Source organism: Lutra lutra, chromosome 13 (genome assembly GCF_902655055.1).
Source record: "Lutra lutra chromosome 13, mLutLut1.2, whole genome shotgun sequence".
NCBI lineage: Eukaryota > Metazoa > Chordata > Mammalia > Carnivora > Mustelidae > Lutra > Lutra lutra.
In genome coordinates this window covers 36667301-36684395 of record NC_062290.1, presented here as the reverse complement: position 1 = coordinate 36684395, position 17095 = coordinate 36667301, and positions in this window count along the sequence as shown.

Here is a 17095-nt window from a genome sequence, read left to right as displayed (position 1 = left end):
AAGAGATATTTTGGAGAGTTCTCATGGCACTCCAGATGATCAGTTATTACAATATTAGTCTCTTTGTGTTACTAGATTTCTTTTCAGTCCCTTCCTTCCCTAACAACTCTCTGCTTGGGTTTGATGGAAAGCTATATTTATAGTGATATAATGAATAAACTATACTCTAAAGGATCAACATGAAGAACAAAGTGTGCCCACATCTTTAATAGTTGCTGTAAAAACACACACACACACACACACACAAAACTTCTTAGCATAATTGGAGCATCTAGTAATAATACTTGCAAGGTATTACTTTTATGTAAATTCAGAATTTTAGAGACTAAAATTTAGTCCTAATACTATCTTTGCGACACAGTGAAGGTGAACATTTTCATTTGGGAATAAAATTTAAACATAAAATGAGTGTAATACAAATACATCTGTGTGCCCAAAGTTTAGTTTTAAAAAGGTATAACTTTTTGCTAACTCTCTATTTTATACATTGATGTAGGAAAAGATATTATGGTTTGAAGCCAACAGCCAAGATAGAATTATTGAGACATCTTAGGTGCAAAGAATGTGGTTTTATTAAAGCACAGGGGCAGGACTCCTGGGCAGAAAGAGAGCCACTGGGGTCCGGAGGAGTGGCCCATTATATACTTTCAATTTGGGAGGAGGTAAGGGACAGCATGAATTATCTAAGGAATTTTGGAAGCAAGTTTTCCAGGGCTTTGAGGGGGCTAGATATTGTTGGGAAATGTCATTTATTACTGTCTAATTAAACCTCAGTCATGAGACCCTTCAGATATATATATATATACATATATATATATATCAGTGGGCCATATGCTTGGGGGATGATTGCCAACAAGTATCTTGGGGAAAGAGATAAAGGAAATTTCCAAAGTGATTTTCATATGTTAAAATAGACTTACAAGGTCCTGGGGGTTAGGCTAAGTTTGTCTTTTGCCTTTAACAAAGTATCAACATTGAGACAATTGAGTCCCTAGAGTAATGTTGCTCTGTATGTCTCAAGGACCAGTCAATGGGCTGCAGGTAGTAAGGAAATTTAATAATTTTTCTTCTGTCTTTGTTTCCCACATCATATATTACATTATTTTTTAGTTTCTAGAAAGAAATAACTTTTTACACATTTTTTAAGGAAATAAAGAGCTTGCTTTATATTTTGCTGGTTGGTTTGCTTTTTACTTAAAAATATTTCTCCTAGCAACCTTATTTTTTTAAGATTTTATTTATTTATTTATTTGAGAAAGGGAGAGACAGTGAGAGAAGGAACACAAGAAGGGGCAGGGACAGAGGGAGTGAAGTAGGCTTCCTGCTGAGCGTGGAGCCCAATTCAGGGCTTGATACCAGGACCCTGAGATCATGACCCAAGCAAAGGGCAGATGCGTTTAACCAACTGAGCTACCCAGATTGATGAAGTTCTAGAACCTAGGTGAGGTTCAGTGGGCTGAGGTCCGGAGCCGATGACCAAGAAAGAATTCTTGAGACATCTTTGGTACAAAATGGTGGTTTATTAAAGCACGGGGACAGGACCCCGTGGGCAGAAAGAGCTGCTGCTGCCCCGGGTTGTAAGGGATGGCAGGTTCTGTACCCTGCAGTTGGGGGAAGGTGAGGGAAAAGGAGGTTTCAACGGAGCTTTCATATGCTAAAGAGGGCCTACAAGTTGCGGGGATACCGGAGGTCTTGTGGCTTGATCAATGTTGTCTTTTGGCAAGCCATTAACATCAAGATAGTTGGGAGATTCCTGGTGGGATATCACATTCCTGCTATCAAGCATCTTTGTTAGTGAGATTTAGGTTCAGACGAGATTTAACTTTATTTACATTTCCTTCCCTCTCAGCCTCCTTCAATTTTGTTTATGGAGGGGAGGGTGACATTTGGGCTTGAGGAACTGAGTTATTTGCCTCTGGAAATTGTGCTATTGATAAGGTAACTTCTTTGTTGTAGATCTCTAGTACAAATCAAGGGAGACTCCTGTCTTGCAGGATTGTGATCTCTGCAAATTAACCTTTGTTTCTTGTTTATGGCAGTCAGAGGTGCCTGAGGAATGTCACATATATTACCGAGGGGAGTGGGTGTAGAGAAGGTGCAAAGTGCCAGCTTTTGCTTTGTCCTCAGCCAGCCTCTTGTTCCCTCATCAAGATGACCCTCTTAGCAACTTTAAAAGGCTCACTACAGATTAGTCCAATGGTTAGCAAAGAGCACTGCTAACACCTCAGTTAAGTTTGAATCACTTTAGAGGTCAAAGACCACAGTTTACTCACTCTAAAAATGAGAACTGCTATAAAGTTAGAAAGACCACTTAAATTATGAAGAGTAAATTCTAGATTTAAACCTAGACAACCTCCTAGATTGAAATGACATTTTCAAAGTGATGTAGGAAAGATGTAGGGATCGAAGTCAATGGCCAAGAAAGAATTCTTGAGATGGCTTTGGTGCAAAAAGGTGATTTTATTAAAGCATGGAGATAGGACCTGTGGGCAGAAAGAGGGGCACTGGGGTCATGAGGAGGGGCCCATTTTATACTTTCAGGTTTGGAGGGGGTTAGAGATAGCATAAGTCTCAAAGGAATTTGGAGGCAAGTTTTCCAGGACCTCGAAGGGGCTAGCTGTTGTTGGGAAGAGGTAATTTATTACTGTCTAATAAAACCTGAGCCATGAGATCCTTCAGATGTATATTGGTGAGCCATATGGTTGGGGGATGATTGGGAACATGTATCTTGGGGGGTTTAGAGATAAAGGAAGCTGCCGAAGGAATTTTTATATGTTAAAAAGTAGACCTGCAGAATCGCGAGGCGGTCAGGCTAGGACTGCCTTTTGTCCTCAGCAAAATATTAACATAGAGGCAGTTGAGTCCCTAGAAGAATGTCACCCTGCCTGTTTCAAGAACTTGTCAATGGGCTGTAGGTAGTAAGGAAATTTAATAATTTTTCTTTGCCTTTGTTTCCCATAACAAAAGCAATAGTTGCAACAAATTGTATTTTTATTTATTTTATCCTAAACAAGATATAATAAAGAATAGGCTAGAGAGATGTTTGAAGGTCTACAGTTGATTTGTTCAACAGAGTGCCTATATTGTTGGGGAGGAAACCTTCCTCTAGTCTGTGGTCCTTCTTGAGGGACTAGAATCAAATTGACATGAGACAGATTGACGGGAGAAAATGAAATATAATACATGTACTTAAGGGGAATCCACAAAGACAAGAAATTCCAAAGACAATTAAGCAGCAAGAAACTTACTTGAGTTAAGTAGAGGGGTAGGGGTTTGAGGATACAAAGAGGAGAAAACTCTTGAGCAAGAAGGTGAAAAGGGATTTTGGGGGGAAAACAAGGTTGCTCTATAATGCAGATAATTTCCTTTGGTAAAAAGGAGTCTCTGTTAATAGCTTTCTTCCTGTTGCAGGCTCTCCTTTCCAATGTAAATTTAGGCAGTTATGGGGGAGGCAGAAAGCTTTTCTTGCATCTGCTCGGTTTTTAATTACTTTTAACTTGAAATGATCTTTTTGCCAAAGTGGCATATTTCAGGGCAGTCTCATCCTTTACCCCTTCAATAGGTAGACATGGGACATGAATACTTAATAAACTTAATAAACCTTGCAATAGCCAGCACAAAGCTCTTCATTTGCCTAAAATGTGGGTTATAGTATTGGACATATTTAGAAAAGGACAGAGATGTGGAGCCAAGCACCTTTCTTTCGGATCTGAGATGGATTCACTTCCATACCACTGAGGCAGGCAGTAATTTAAACTACTGCTTAAAGGACTGAGCTCCAAAATGTAGAGTTTCTTTTAGTGGTCATCAGAGTGAAAAGGAGAAGATGGTTGGATCGCTCTACTGCTTACCACTTCTAAGACACTGTGAGAAACAAACTCCTAGAAAGTGAGTACGGATGATAGATGAGTCCTGCACTGTTTTTAGACCAAGTTGTCACAAGGACCTGAAATTGCAAATAAGTAAGTCTACAGCATTTCTTTATACAAATGATATAATTGGGCCTTTTAGTATTAGAATTTTCATTTATCACTATGAAACTTGTCCATTTGCCAGCCCTTATTAAGTGCTGATGATGTGGTTTGGAGTGTTGTTGGGGTCTAGAGCTGATGGCCAAGAAAAAATTCTTGAGAAGTCTTTGGTGTGAAGAGTGCAGGTCTGGGTGGGGATTAGGGAAGCAGACAGAGGTGCATTGAGTTGTGAGGGGTGGCAATTATATACTTTCAGATTGTGAGGTGGTTAGGGACAGAAAAAACCTCCAAGATATTTTGGAAACAAGGTTTCCAGGACCCTGAGGGGGCTAGCCAATGTTAGGGAAATGTCATTTACTATTGTTTAGTAAACCTTCATTCAGGAGACCTTCAGATGTTTATCCTTGGGTCACATGCTTGAAGGATGATTCCTAGCATGTATCTTGGAGGGTGCGTAGAGCTAAAGGGAGCTTCCAAGAAATTTCTATATGCTTAAAGTAGATTTGCAGGATCCTGGGGAATCAGGTTAAGATTGTCTTTTGCCACTAGCAAAATGTCAGCATTGAAGCAGCTGAGGTCCCAGCAGAAGGTCACCCTACCTGTTTCAAGGACTTGTCAATGGGCTGTACTAGTAAAGGAAATTTAATCTTTTCTATTGCCTTTGTTTCCCACATCACTGCCAATGTCTTTAACCCTTTACCAGTTCTTATACATTTGGAATCAGATATATTTTTGAATTGTTTTTCTGAGATCCTAGCAATTGATTTCTATACATTGAGTTGAACATGTAGGCACCAAATAGGATCACAGTTGGTTGTTTAATATGCTGCCAGGATTTTACTGTCCTTAATCCTCTATGCTGGAAACATCGTGTTTGTTGTAACCTGATGGGTAAATGATAAAAAAGACAGCTAGGAATATTTAGCCACATCTCATATTAGATTTCATGAAGCCAAGCCTTTCATGAGTAGAGGCTGGCAGTTCGTCAGGTTCTGAAATGTCCTTGGAGTACGTTCAAAAACATTACTGATGACCTCTAAAGAAACTGATAAGACAAAACTTATTTTTTTTTTAAATTACAAGGTGAGATGATGGCTTCACCAAATCCTTCCCCACCTGCGGAGTTGTTGCTGCTCAGCAAACAGCAGGACTCTGTGTGTGTGTGTGTGTGTGTGTGTGTGTGTGTGTGTGTGTGTGTGTGTACACATGCACGCACCCTTATTCATTACCAATATTTCCTCTTTCCACCCTGTTCCATGCTTCGTGGGCTTTAGCCATGGTCAGCATCTTTCCCCCACTCCTGCTTGGGTCTTTCATGACATATTGCACTGCAGGAAGTCTTTCATTTCTCAGCAAGAAAAAATTGAATGACCAACAGAAACACTGGCTTTCAATGCAGAACTTGATCTTTTACCCTCAGGCTTAGGATCCTGAATGCTATTCCTAACTTAGAGTGTTTAAAAATATCCCCAATACGTATAAATAAATTCCATTATCTCTCACATGAATTTCACCATTCAAAATTATGATGGCCAGGTTCACTATGATGGCAATATTCCGTATAATTTTCCTATTACTCATTCATGTTAATGAGAAAATTGAAATTAATTGGTTATCTAGGTTCCATTGATTCCAAATTTTGTTTAATCTCTTGCCACATCAGTTGAAAAATGCTGGCTCTATGCCTCAAAAGGGGTATATACTTATTTGTAAATTATATAAATACAATGCATATAAGGCCATACTAATATATTTGATACAGTATATTACATACACAAATGAATGAAATAGAAATTCTTATATTTTATAACTAATCTTAATGAATGATCATGTACCAACCCACCCCACCTCACACCCAGAGAATTCACCCTTTACTTTGAAAGACACCGAAATTGAATTTCCAGAGTATTTCAAATTAGAACTATGGTTTAAATCTGTGCACCTTTATGCTATTGTTCTATGTGTTTTCATCTAGGAGAGCTGAGACTTTTACTGATATTTTCTATGTATGCTAAAATTTCTGTGACTTTTATCTATTATGTTGTAAGTATGATGTGTTGAACTAAACAAAGGCTAGCTAACTATTTTCATGGAGCAAATTTGGATTACCCTGAATTTATAAAGTTTTATAAATTATAAATATATATATAATTATAAAGTTTTATTCTAACACAGCCACACCCATTTGTTGCATAGTGTCTACAGCTATTTTCACACTACAGAAAAAGGGCAGAATTGAGTAGTTGTGAGAGACTATGTGGCTTACCGAACATGAAATATTTATTATCTACTCCTTTATAGAAAATGTTTGCTGACTCCCAAACTAATTGGGAGTATTTAGCAAGTGATCCTTACAAAGAGATTAGTATCAATATTTAAGAATACCAGCAAATATTGCCATGTCTATTAATGTAAAATAGTAAGTTGTGGATTATAACCCTGATTTAACGATAGATGAACATATGATACACAAAAACAGGTGAACTCATGAATTTAAATTTCACCCTGACATTGTTCTATTTACATTAGATTTTCCTGGTTTGTTTGTTTGTTTGTTTGTTTTGTTTTGTTTATCCCCCCAAGTCCTCTCACAATGTAACAGAGACACAGTTTGGTTTAACTTATTATTTAATTGAAAGTATAATTATACAGTTTCCAGTAGAACATCTGGCATTCCATTAGGCACTGGAGAAAGAGAGAGGAAAATGTTTTTTCAGAAATGGTAACAAGACATAGAAAAAAAGCACTGCTGATCTAATCACTGAACTTTTTCCCCTAAGTATCACAAAATAATATCTTACAGAACAATAGTATAGTATGATTTACAAGTACTTTTACATATATTATATCACTTGGTACTTAAAACCCTAGAGGATAGGCAACACACTTCTTATTATCTGACTTTTGCAGGCTGGAGAATAGAAGCTCAGGAAATTTGTTTCATCCAAAGTCACATGGCCATTAAGAGATCAAGTATGACCTAGAGTCCAGTTCTCTAGATCACTATACCTTAGTATTACTCTAATGCTGACTCATTACTTTAGCGTTGAGCCATTTATAAGGTCTTCTTAATAGCATTATCTGCCAGTGTTAAATAATTTGCATTTGTATTTATATTTTAAGTTCCTGTTAAAACTCTATGCTTTTATTAGAGTGTGCTGTATAAACATCAATTTGCTGAGGAGAATTAGCTCCCTAAGCAGTTTGGCCAGGGTTTGAGAAGCAAATGGTTCAGAAATATCATCTATTCCTCCTTACACAGGCCTTATATACCATATGGTATTTTTTTAAATAGCCACAAGTTGAAAATCTAATAGGAGTATGTGATAATCCATGCATGCTTTGAGGTCAGTTAAGGAACTAATTGATCATTTGAGACACCTGCCTGTGAGGGCCTTCTAATCCAATTGGAAACCAAATGTAATCTGATATAAAATGTGAGCAGGTTAGAAGATTATTATAAGTAACAGAAGACAACAATTTCCAGGGACCAAGAAGGTCATGGAAGACTTTAAAGATAGCAAAGAATGTATAAGGCACAGAATATTATCATAGCTAAAGAGGTAGAAGGAAGAGAGGAAAATACACTTCAAATGGAATTTATATATATAGGTTCAAAATCTCATTAAGGAAGAAAAACTTCTAGGGGCACCTGGAGCTCAGTCAGTGAAGCTTCCAACTCTTGATTTCAGCTCAGGTCATGATGATCTAGTCCTGAGATACAGCCCTGCATTGGGCTCTATACTTAGCACAGAGTCTCCTTCTTTCCTTCTCTCTCTCCCTCTGCACCTCCCCACTCAATGCCCCCCACCCCCTACGTCTTGCTCTCTCTCCAAAGTAAAAAAATAAATCTTGAAAAAAGAAAGAATAATTTGGGTGATGAAAATAACTTTTGATGTCTGAATCCAAGGGTCTTTGTATGTTATTTTTTTCCTAAAAAGGGACTGTCATTATTTACTTTATTGTGAATGATCGCTAATGTGACCAAATATTGAAATATTACCACTGACAATCAAGAGAATGTGCTGTGTGTATGAATTTGGAGTAGGAAGAGTTGGGATCTGTTTCCTAGGATAGGCTTTAGTATAACAAACCCTGTCGTGCTTAAATAAACATATTCTACCAATTAGCATCTCAGCTTTGTGAAATGTACTTTTAAACATCTAACACTGCCAGGCATCATCTTTGGAGTACATTTTTGTCCCTAAGTACTCTCAAAAGGTGAAACTCAAAATGCATATAGAGCATCTATAACTTTCTCTCCCCCTCCCTTTCTCTCACTTTCTCTACTTCTCATTTGGGATCTATAGTACTTGCTAGAAAACCCGACAGTAAATTTCTGCTTGATGAAATTACTTGCTGCCACATCCTCCTAGCCACAAAAATCACACCCACATTTTGCAACATAATTGGTGCCTGCACCTTGTCAACTTGAAAGCAGTAACTCCAGTATGGGATCTTTGTTCGTATTATAAGGTTTGTACCCAGACTAATTTTTGCTGTCCTCCAGTCACAGGTCAAACATGCCAATCCATCTGATAAGTGTGAAGATGATGAGCATTTCTAAACCTATACCAATTGATCAATTAAATGCAGTGTTTGCACCCTTAACATATATTATTCTGACTTAATTAAGTAATTAATCCAGGAAGGTAGATTTGTGAAAATTTCATAGATGGAAGGCTGCAGTGAAATTATGGATAATAATAAAGACATTTGTAGGAAGCCAACACATTTGCAGCTGCCCAGCCAAATCAGCTACATGGACTTATCTTTGGTATTTCAAGGGGGTATAATCCTTGTATTTGGCCCAGTTAAGGTCAAACATTATTCTTACCCTTTCTCTAAATCTCTGTGACCTAAGTCTAAATTTTTCATATTATTATGAAACACTTGTTATGATGGCGTTATACCTTAAATGTTAAGATGAGAGGTTTGATAATTAATAAGTACTCAGCTGCTTTCATTAAAAGCAGATTTGTAAACTCCCTACAAAACACTTTAAAAGCAAAACTAGTAATCACATAGGATTACAGGAAAGTATTTAACAATTAAAAATACAAGTCATAGCCAATTATGTTTCCTCGGAGCAAAATACTACAATTCCCATTTCCCTTTGTTTTATAATTGAGTTAAATCTTTAAGGAAAATCATCAACTCCTACCTAGAGAATAATTTATTGATGTCTGTTAGAATCTTGAAATATTTAGAACTTTTTGTAGAAACTTAGGAATTAATGTTTCTTTCAAAGGAATGCTAAGAAGCATGTTTATTTATCCTCATACTCTTGCCTTAACTGGATAGTAAGAATAGAAGATATCTTTAAAAGGTAAAAAAAGGAATTTTTTGGTGGATATTTCATGTTATTTAGAAGTTCCAGTTTAAGAAATATTGTAATATACTTGAAAGATACAACTATATGTTTTAAAATACAAGATAATGGTTCCTAGTTTAAAAAAAAAAAGACAACACCTTGATATATTGTCATCATTTCTCTCAGTTATTAGTATATCCATTTGTTCCACTATTTTTGTAATGTTTTTAGAACATTCACACTAATAACAGTATGTCTAACTCACCAGGAAATTAATTTTCAAAATGACAGTTTTATAATTCTCTAGAGCATAAAATGGTAATTTTATCTTTTCTCTTTGCCTCCTTAGTTAAGGAATAAGAACTCCTACAAAAAAGAGGATGTTATTATCACTTTTTAAAACTATCTATTATATGTATCATAATAGATTTCATCTATCATTATACATTGAGTACGGCAAAGTCCGTTATTGTGGCTGGTCTATTATTAGTAGGTAAAGCAAGTGTCCTCAGTGGTTTCAGACAGATAAATGTAAGACTTCTATGACAGAAGGGCTAGGAGTGTAAGTAGTTTAAGCTTGTCACATTTTATAAGTCCAATTCTTTCTGTTTCTTCTAATACATTCCTAATTTCTCTATTTCTCTCACTTGTGTCATGATTGGATTAAAATGTGACTATGACAAGTGTTCTGAATACCAATGCCTTCCTATCACATCTACTCTGCATGCACACTGGTAACTTACAGGTTTAGTCTAATAAAGGAGATACAGCATTTTGTCCTCTGGTAAAATTGTCATTATTTCTATTTCTATTTTTGGTATTACAGCTTCTGCCAGATTTTCCTTTACTCTGAACTGTTTTGCTAGTCTGTGCTACCAGCTATAATGATGATTTTTAACTAGTTTCCTTTAGAGGATATGCTGTCAGGCAGCTACAGAAAGCTTCCTTAACTTATCATTTAAATGTATGCTGTTCCCTTTGCATTTAGGTTTTCTTAGACCATTAGTATCATTTTCTCCTCTTTCTTCTCTATTTGTGTTTGCTGTATCTTAAGTACTGTTCTCTTCTGTCATACATTTCCTTGTTTGTTCTACCCACACATTTGGTGGTGTCATCTGTCAGAATGGGATTTTGCACACCAAGCAGAAGAAAAATTGAGGATCGACTTACCTTCCATGCTCTGAAATTTATTCATATGTTCTCTGCGAGATATTTGTAGTAAATGACTGTGTGCACTCCTTGTCCTTTGAGAGCTGTTGGTTTCGGAATGACTTTGCATTTGCTGAGTACGCATCCCCAAAAGTGAGGGAGACCACACTTAACTTAATCAAGGCCAGTTCCCAAGATGATTAGGCATAAAGATTTACAGCTGGACAGGACCTTGGAGTTTTATAGAGAATTGAAGCAAACAAGAGTGAGGTTGGTGGCAGGGTACTATATTTAATCCAAGTTTACATAATTAGCAGCAAGGCCAGAATTAAAATGAAAATCTCTAGCCTCGAAACATGTGAAACATGTGGCAATGCTTTGGCATCGTGGAAAGACTGATGGGAAAAAACAAAGGGTCTTAATTCTGGAGTGCCTCCTGCCCTGGATGCTCTGAAAAATTAATTAATTAATTAATTAATTATTAGCTCTAGGGTATCCTCAGGATTTCATTCCTGCCAATGAACATTTGGATTTGAGAACAATATTACCATGCATCACCATTTCTTTTAGTGCAATCCCTGTGTACTTGGCCAAGAGTAAATTTGTCATCTGAAAGAGTAAAGCTATTAGACTAGCTGCAATAGCATGTCTACCTAAGTCAGATCAATCTGTATCCAGATTATCAGACACAACCTTAAGCTGGAGACTAGAGTTCAGAAACTTTCCGGTGCCCTTTTTCCTTTCTAGAACTGGCATTTTGGAATTAGCTTGGAGGGAAGGGTAGCAGTAAATAGGATAGTCTGTTAAGGGAACATTTTAAGATTTAAAACACAGGTAAAACAGGTGCATAGGACAAAGATCTGAAAGTTGTCTGCATATACTTATATTTCAACAACAGCAGCAATAGGACTCTTCTCCTATTGGTGACTGGAAGTAGATGTAAGCTGGATATTGATCAATCAGAGGAAATCCAGGAAAACAAAAACAAAAACAAAAAAAACAAAAACAAAAAACAGCTAGATGGTGGGGAGTCTGGAAATAATGTCTTTATTTTTTTTATTAACATATAATGTATTATTTGTTTCAGGGGTACAGGTCTGTGACTCATCAGTCTTATACAATTCACAGCACTCACCATAGCACGTACCCTCCCCGATGTCCTTAACCCAACCACTATTGGGTATTTACCCTAAAGATACAAATGTAGTGATCCAAAGGGGTACGTGCACCTGAATGTTTATAGCAACAATGTCCACAACAGCTAAACTATGGAAAGAGCCTGGATGTCTATCAACAGATGAGTGGATAAAGAAAATGTGCTGTGTATATATACAATGGAATACTACGAAGCCATCAAAAAAATAATGTCTCATATTTAATGCTTTTAGAAGGAGAAGAATAGGGGAAAATATTAAAACCATCTCTAAGATATTTCAAGAATTATCATTTGGAAGAGGAAACAGTTATTTCACCAAAGAAAAAAGTTAAACAATGGATATAAATTCCTAGGGGGAAAATGTTGTTAATTAGAAGAGAATGATAGAAATTAGAGTGGAACAAAGGTTATTTCATGAAGTAGTTAAATAATGATTAACTTACCATCTGAAAAGTAAAGAATAGACTAGATGAACATTTACCTCTTGGGATTCTTAATGAAGCCAATAATAAAGAGAACGCTAGTTAGAATTATGTGAAAAGGTTCTTCTAACTCTAAGATTTTATGAATTTATGTAGTTATCAATATAAAATATTTGGTCATATTTTGATTTATTCTCTATGTTTAGGGTTTTTTTTTTTTTTTCTTTATTACTTTGGAGTCATTTACAAAGGAATTTTCTAATATCTTTTGGCTCCTTTAAATTACTCCATCCCCAGATGTTTCTCTGTAGATTATTCATTCCCATAAAACCTGGGAACTAGCAATATGTCAAGTATTGTGTGTAAGGTGGAGGAGATACAAAATGAATGAAATTTTGATTCTGTTCACAACTTACTTGGAGTCTATAGTGATTCTCAGATTGTGATGTATTTTGCTTTCGCTGTGGGATCAAAATTGTTTTTTTTAGGGGAAAAGAAAAGAAAGTTGAAGTCCAGTTGGGTGTAGTGTGTGCCAGGCCATATAACTAGGCAATGAGAGAACTACGATGTTCCAACACCTATCCTACAGATCCAGCAGCAAACTTGGGTTCAAACTGGCATTCATACTTATAAGGTACCACTGTCTATAACCTGTGCCACGTTTATTTAACATTGAGAAAGGAATGGGGTAGAGAGCATGTCAGCATGACTTCATCAAATAAATTTTCCTCAAGAGTTCAGGCACTGCTTTCCAAACCCCACAGGGGCAACACAGTTTCAAAGGTTGAGACCCAGGGTGGGTGTAAGCCATCTCACCATAGGCAAGCCTCATACATGACAACCTGTGAGAATGGCTGACAGCCTATTCAAGAGCCATGCTTTTTACAAGAAACATCATACAAAGAGGCCAACGGTTGTATTTTATATAGATTGTGTGTGTGTGTGTGTGTGTGTGTGTGTGTGTGTGTGTGTGTGTAATGTATAGACCTTCAGGGTCTGTATATTCATTCAAGGTCCTCCCAGCACCAATATAATTCACCAGAGTTAATAAACAATAATGTCTCATAACACTGGTGCCTGTTTATGCATTTTTAAAGAAACAAAGCTGAAATCTGAGAACAACTTCCCACTGAGAAAAGGTATACCCTGCTGTTAATCCTTTCTCCCCAGATGGTCTGTGAGCGGAAGAGGGTTATGATGAGTACTGTAGTTCAAGAAGATTAGCTTGTAGCAGATGTATGAGAAAATATTGGCAGTGAGACTGGAGGTGGGGGAGACAGAGGTGGCAAGCAGTGCATGACATACAATAAACACTCAAATATGCACTCAAGAAACTAGAGAGCCACTTAACAGTAGTTTAAATGAACAATAATGAGGATAATGAAGAAGACATTGGGAGTAAAAATGGGAAGAGGAATGGATCAAATAACTATTATGGAAGTACTGAAGACAGAAATGAAACCTTTGTCAGGAATCTGTAATAGATTATCAGTTAATCTGACTCCAGTGAGTAGACAGTCAAGGAAAATATTTTTCCTGTTCCACAGAAAGAAAATCATGAATGTGAGGATTTTAAATGTGAGGATTCTTCACTTATGCAGAAGAAAATAAATTAGCAAAATATAGTTTATGAAAGATGATATATATAGATGATTCTAGAAATGGCAAGACCCTGAGCTTTTGTGGTCATCTCCCATTTTAGTTAAATGAATATAGTTAAAGTTTAGTATAGACTTCAAAGTTTTAATTTTTACAAAGACACTGGAATCGTTATGTCTAATATCCTTTATCCTAAGCAGAGCCACAACACTGCCCCCACCCCCCCACCCCCAATAAGTGAAATGTAAAATTTCCCAAAACCTTTTGGGGAAAATAAAAGTATTCCATAAGTAGTTTAAGGAAACAATATTCCCATCACTATTGAAGGTCTTAAATGGTGGATCTATCCATTTAACATTTTAGATGGCTTCAGACTGGTGCTTTATATACTATGTGTGCTTCAGCATGACTTATCAAATCCCTTCCACTACTCAGGTTCAGAGAAAAAGTTGAACGCACATGGTATGCAGGGAACTCACAGGAGTTCAGTCTTTTCTCTAACCAGGTCTGGTACAGAGGATTTCCGAATAACCTTAAAGACTGGTGATCTTAACTCAGCATCCATAGCTTTAGTAGGATCAGAAAAAAACATCATGAAATTAAATGAAGATAGAGTGTCCCATTGCATCCTTCTTTCCCCACCCCACCCCCGCAAAGAGCATCCACAGCATTCATCAAATTCCAAAATGTCCCATACCTTCCAGAAGGTTCAAAATACCATTCCTCCATCAGTTTTAGAAGTTCTAGAAATCCAAACTGAGCCAAAAGCCCACTAATTAGATAGGTACAGAAAGAGGGTCTGGAATTGAATCATATCATCTGATACTTGTTTGTTTGTTTGTTTGTTTGTTTATGGATGTGGTATTGGCTTTGGGCTTGGACTGAAAAACTGCAAAAACTGCAGTTTTAAACATTATCAGGCCACCATAGGAACCTGCAGAAATGAGCAAGAAGTCAAGTGACCTAGGGTGTCAAATAGTGTACAAGCAGACCAGTGAGAGAAGCCAGATACTCTCTGAGGCCACAGTTCAGTCCAGCAAACACAGGGCAGAGTACCTGCAATTGTGGTGGACGTTTGAAATACCTACCCTCCTAAACACAAAGGATCACAAATTCTGGGACAATCTGCACAATTCATTTAGTTCTAGAAGATACATATTTGATGACTGTAAAAAGGATTATCGCTATCACAATATTGTATGTATCTTTTACCCTTTATTAAGAATAATTGGGGTCACCTGGGTGGCTCAGTAGGTTAAGTGTCGTATTCTTTTTTTTTTTTTTAAGATTTTATTTATTTAATTTATTTGACACACAGAGAGGGAGAGCAAGCAAGAGAGCACAGCAGGGGGAGAAGCAGGCAGGTGGAGAAGGAGAAGCAGGTTTTCCATTGCATAGGAAGCCTGGTATGAGGCTCCATCCCAGGACCCTGGATCATGACCTAAATTGAAGACAGGTCATGATCCCAGGGTCCTGGGATGTTGCTCAGGTCATGATCTCAGAGTCATGGGATCTAGCCCCTAGTCAGGCTCTGTGCTCACTGGGAATTTATTTGTCCCTCTCTCTCTGCTCCTCTCCCTGCTTGTGCTCAAGCTCTCGCTCTTTTTCTTAAAAAAAAAAAAAAAAAAATTATGGGGCCGCCTGCATGGCTGGCTCATTCAGTTAAGTGTCCAGCTCTCAATCTCAGCTCAGGTCTTGATCTCAGTGTCACAAGTTCAAGCCTTGTGTCAGGCTCTACATTGGGCAAGAGCCTACTCAATAAAATAAAAATTTAAAAAACAGAATAATAATTGATGCAGCTGGAGTGCCTGGCTGGGTCAGTCGATGTAGCATTTCAGTCTTGATATCGAGATTGTGAGTTCAAGCCTCACACTGGGAGTAGATATAATTTAAAAATAAAATCTTTATATATTAAAAAAAAGAATAATTGAAAGTTCTCTTTTATTCATGTTCTAGCTATGCTGGTTTTAAAAGTTGTCTATTAAAATTACAAAAGCATTAATGTTTATTTTATTTATTTTTTTAAAAGATTTTATTTACTTATTTGACACAGACAGAGAGAAATCACAAGAAGGCAGAGAGGCAGGCAGAGAGAGAAGGGGAAGCAGGCTCTCTGCTCAGCAGAGAGCCCCTTGCGGGACTCGATCCCAGGAGCCTGAGATCATGACATAAGCCGAAGGCAGAGGCTTAAACCCACTGAGCCACCCAGGCGCCCCACATTAATGTTCATTTTAAATCAGTCACTTGAAAAAGTCTTTAAAAAAATCCTCAACAAGGGTGCCTGGGTGGCTCAGTGGGTTAAAGCCTCTGCCTTCGGTTCAGGTCATGATCGCAGGGTCCTGGGATCGAGCCCTGCATTGGGCTCTCTGCTGGGCAGTGAGCCTGCTTCCCCTCCTCTCTCTCTGCCTGCCTCTTTGCTTATTTGTCATCTCTGTCTGTCAAATAAATAAATAAAATCCTTTTGAAAAAGTCCTCAACAAAATCTTGAGTTTTTAAAAATCTTTTATTATTATTATTATTATTATTATTTATTTTTTTTTTTTTTTGTAAAAGCACTTGAACCCAATGTAGTGTTTCACTCTTACCTTACTCCATAAACTTACCACAAAAAGAAATGGAGTATCTGGATGAAAAATCTGGTTCTTACCAAGAGGAAGACTTTTAGTTCCTGGACTGTTGGAAACTGTCAATGATGAAATCTGAGGCTGTGGCATGCAGACCAATGAGGTCTCTTCATCATACTTTAAGGAGCTCTGGATGAGAATGGGAGGAAATAGTGTCCAACAAGTGTGCCTCTGCTTTCCAGCTTTTCGACTTTTAGCAAATCACATAAATATTTTGTGACTTGATTTTTTTTTTGTTTTTAATTACTTGAAGTGCATACTTATTTTGATTTCTTTAATTTTTCCTTCATGCCCTTTCTCTGTCTCACAGATACAGTATCCTCCAGGGTACCGTATGTGGTTGCCATGGGCTAAGATCTTGTTGGTTGTGATAGTTCTTTAGACTTTTTTTTGATGACCCTTACAATTGTAAGGAGTACTAGTCACATTGTTTTGTAAAATATCCCTCAATTGATATTTGTGTAATGTTTCTCTCATGTTTACACTAGGATCATGGTTTTGGAAAGGAAGATCACAGAAATAAAGTGCCATTTTCATTGTATCATATCAAGGGTACACACATCAGTATGAATTATAACTGGTGACGTTAATCTGATCACCTTGATGACATAGCATTTGTCAGATTTCTCTACTGTGAAGTTATTCATTTTTCCCTATTTCTAAACTGTGGGCTTTGCAAATACGTATCACTTCTTAAGTGGGAAGTTATACTCTATCATTCTGAAAATGGAATATCTAAATAAATTATTTAGAATTCTTCTAGATGAGAAATTTTCCATTTCTCTTATTTATTTGTCTAGTTAGTTAAAATATTTAATGATTTATTAATTTCAACATAGGCTCATGCATATTTATTTTGT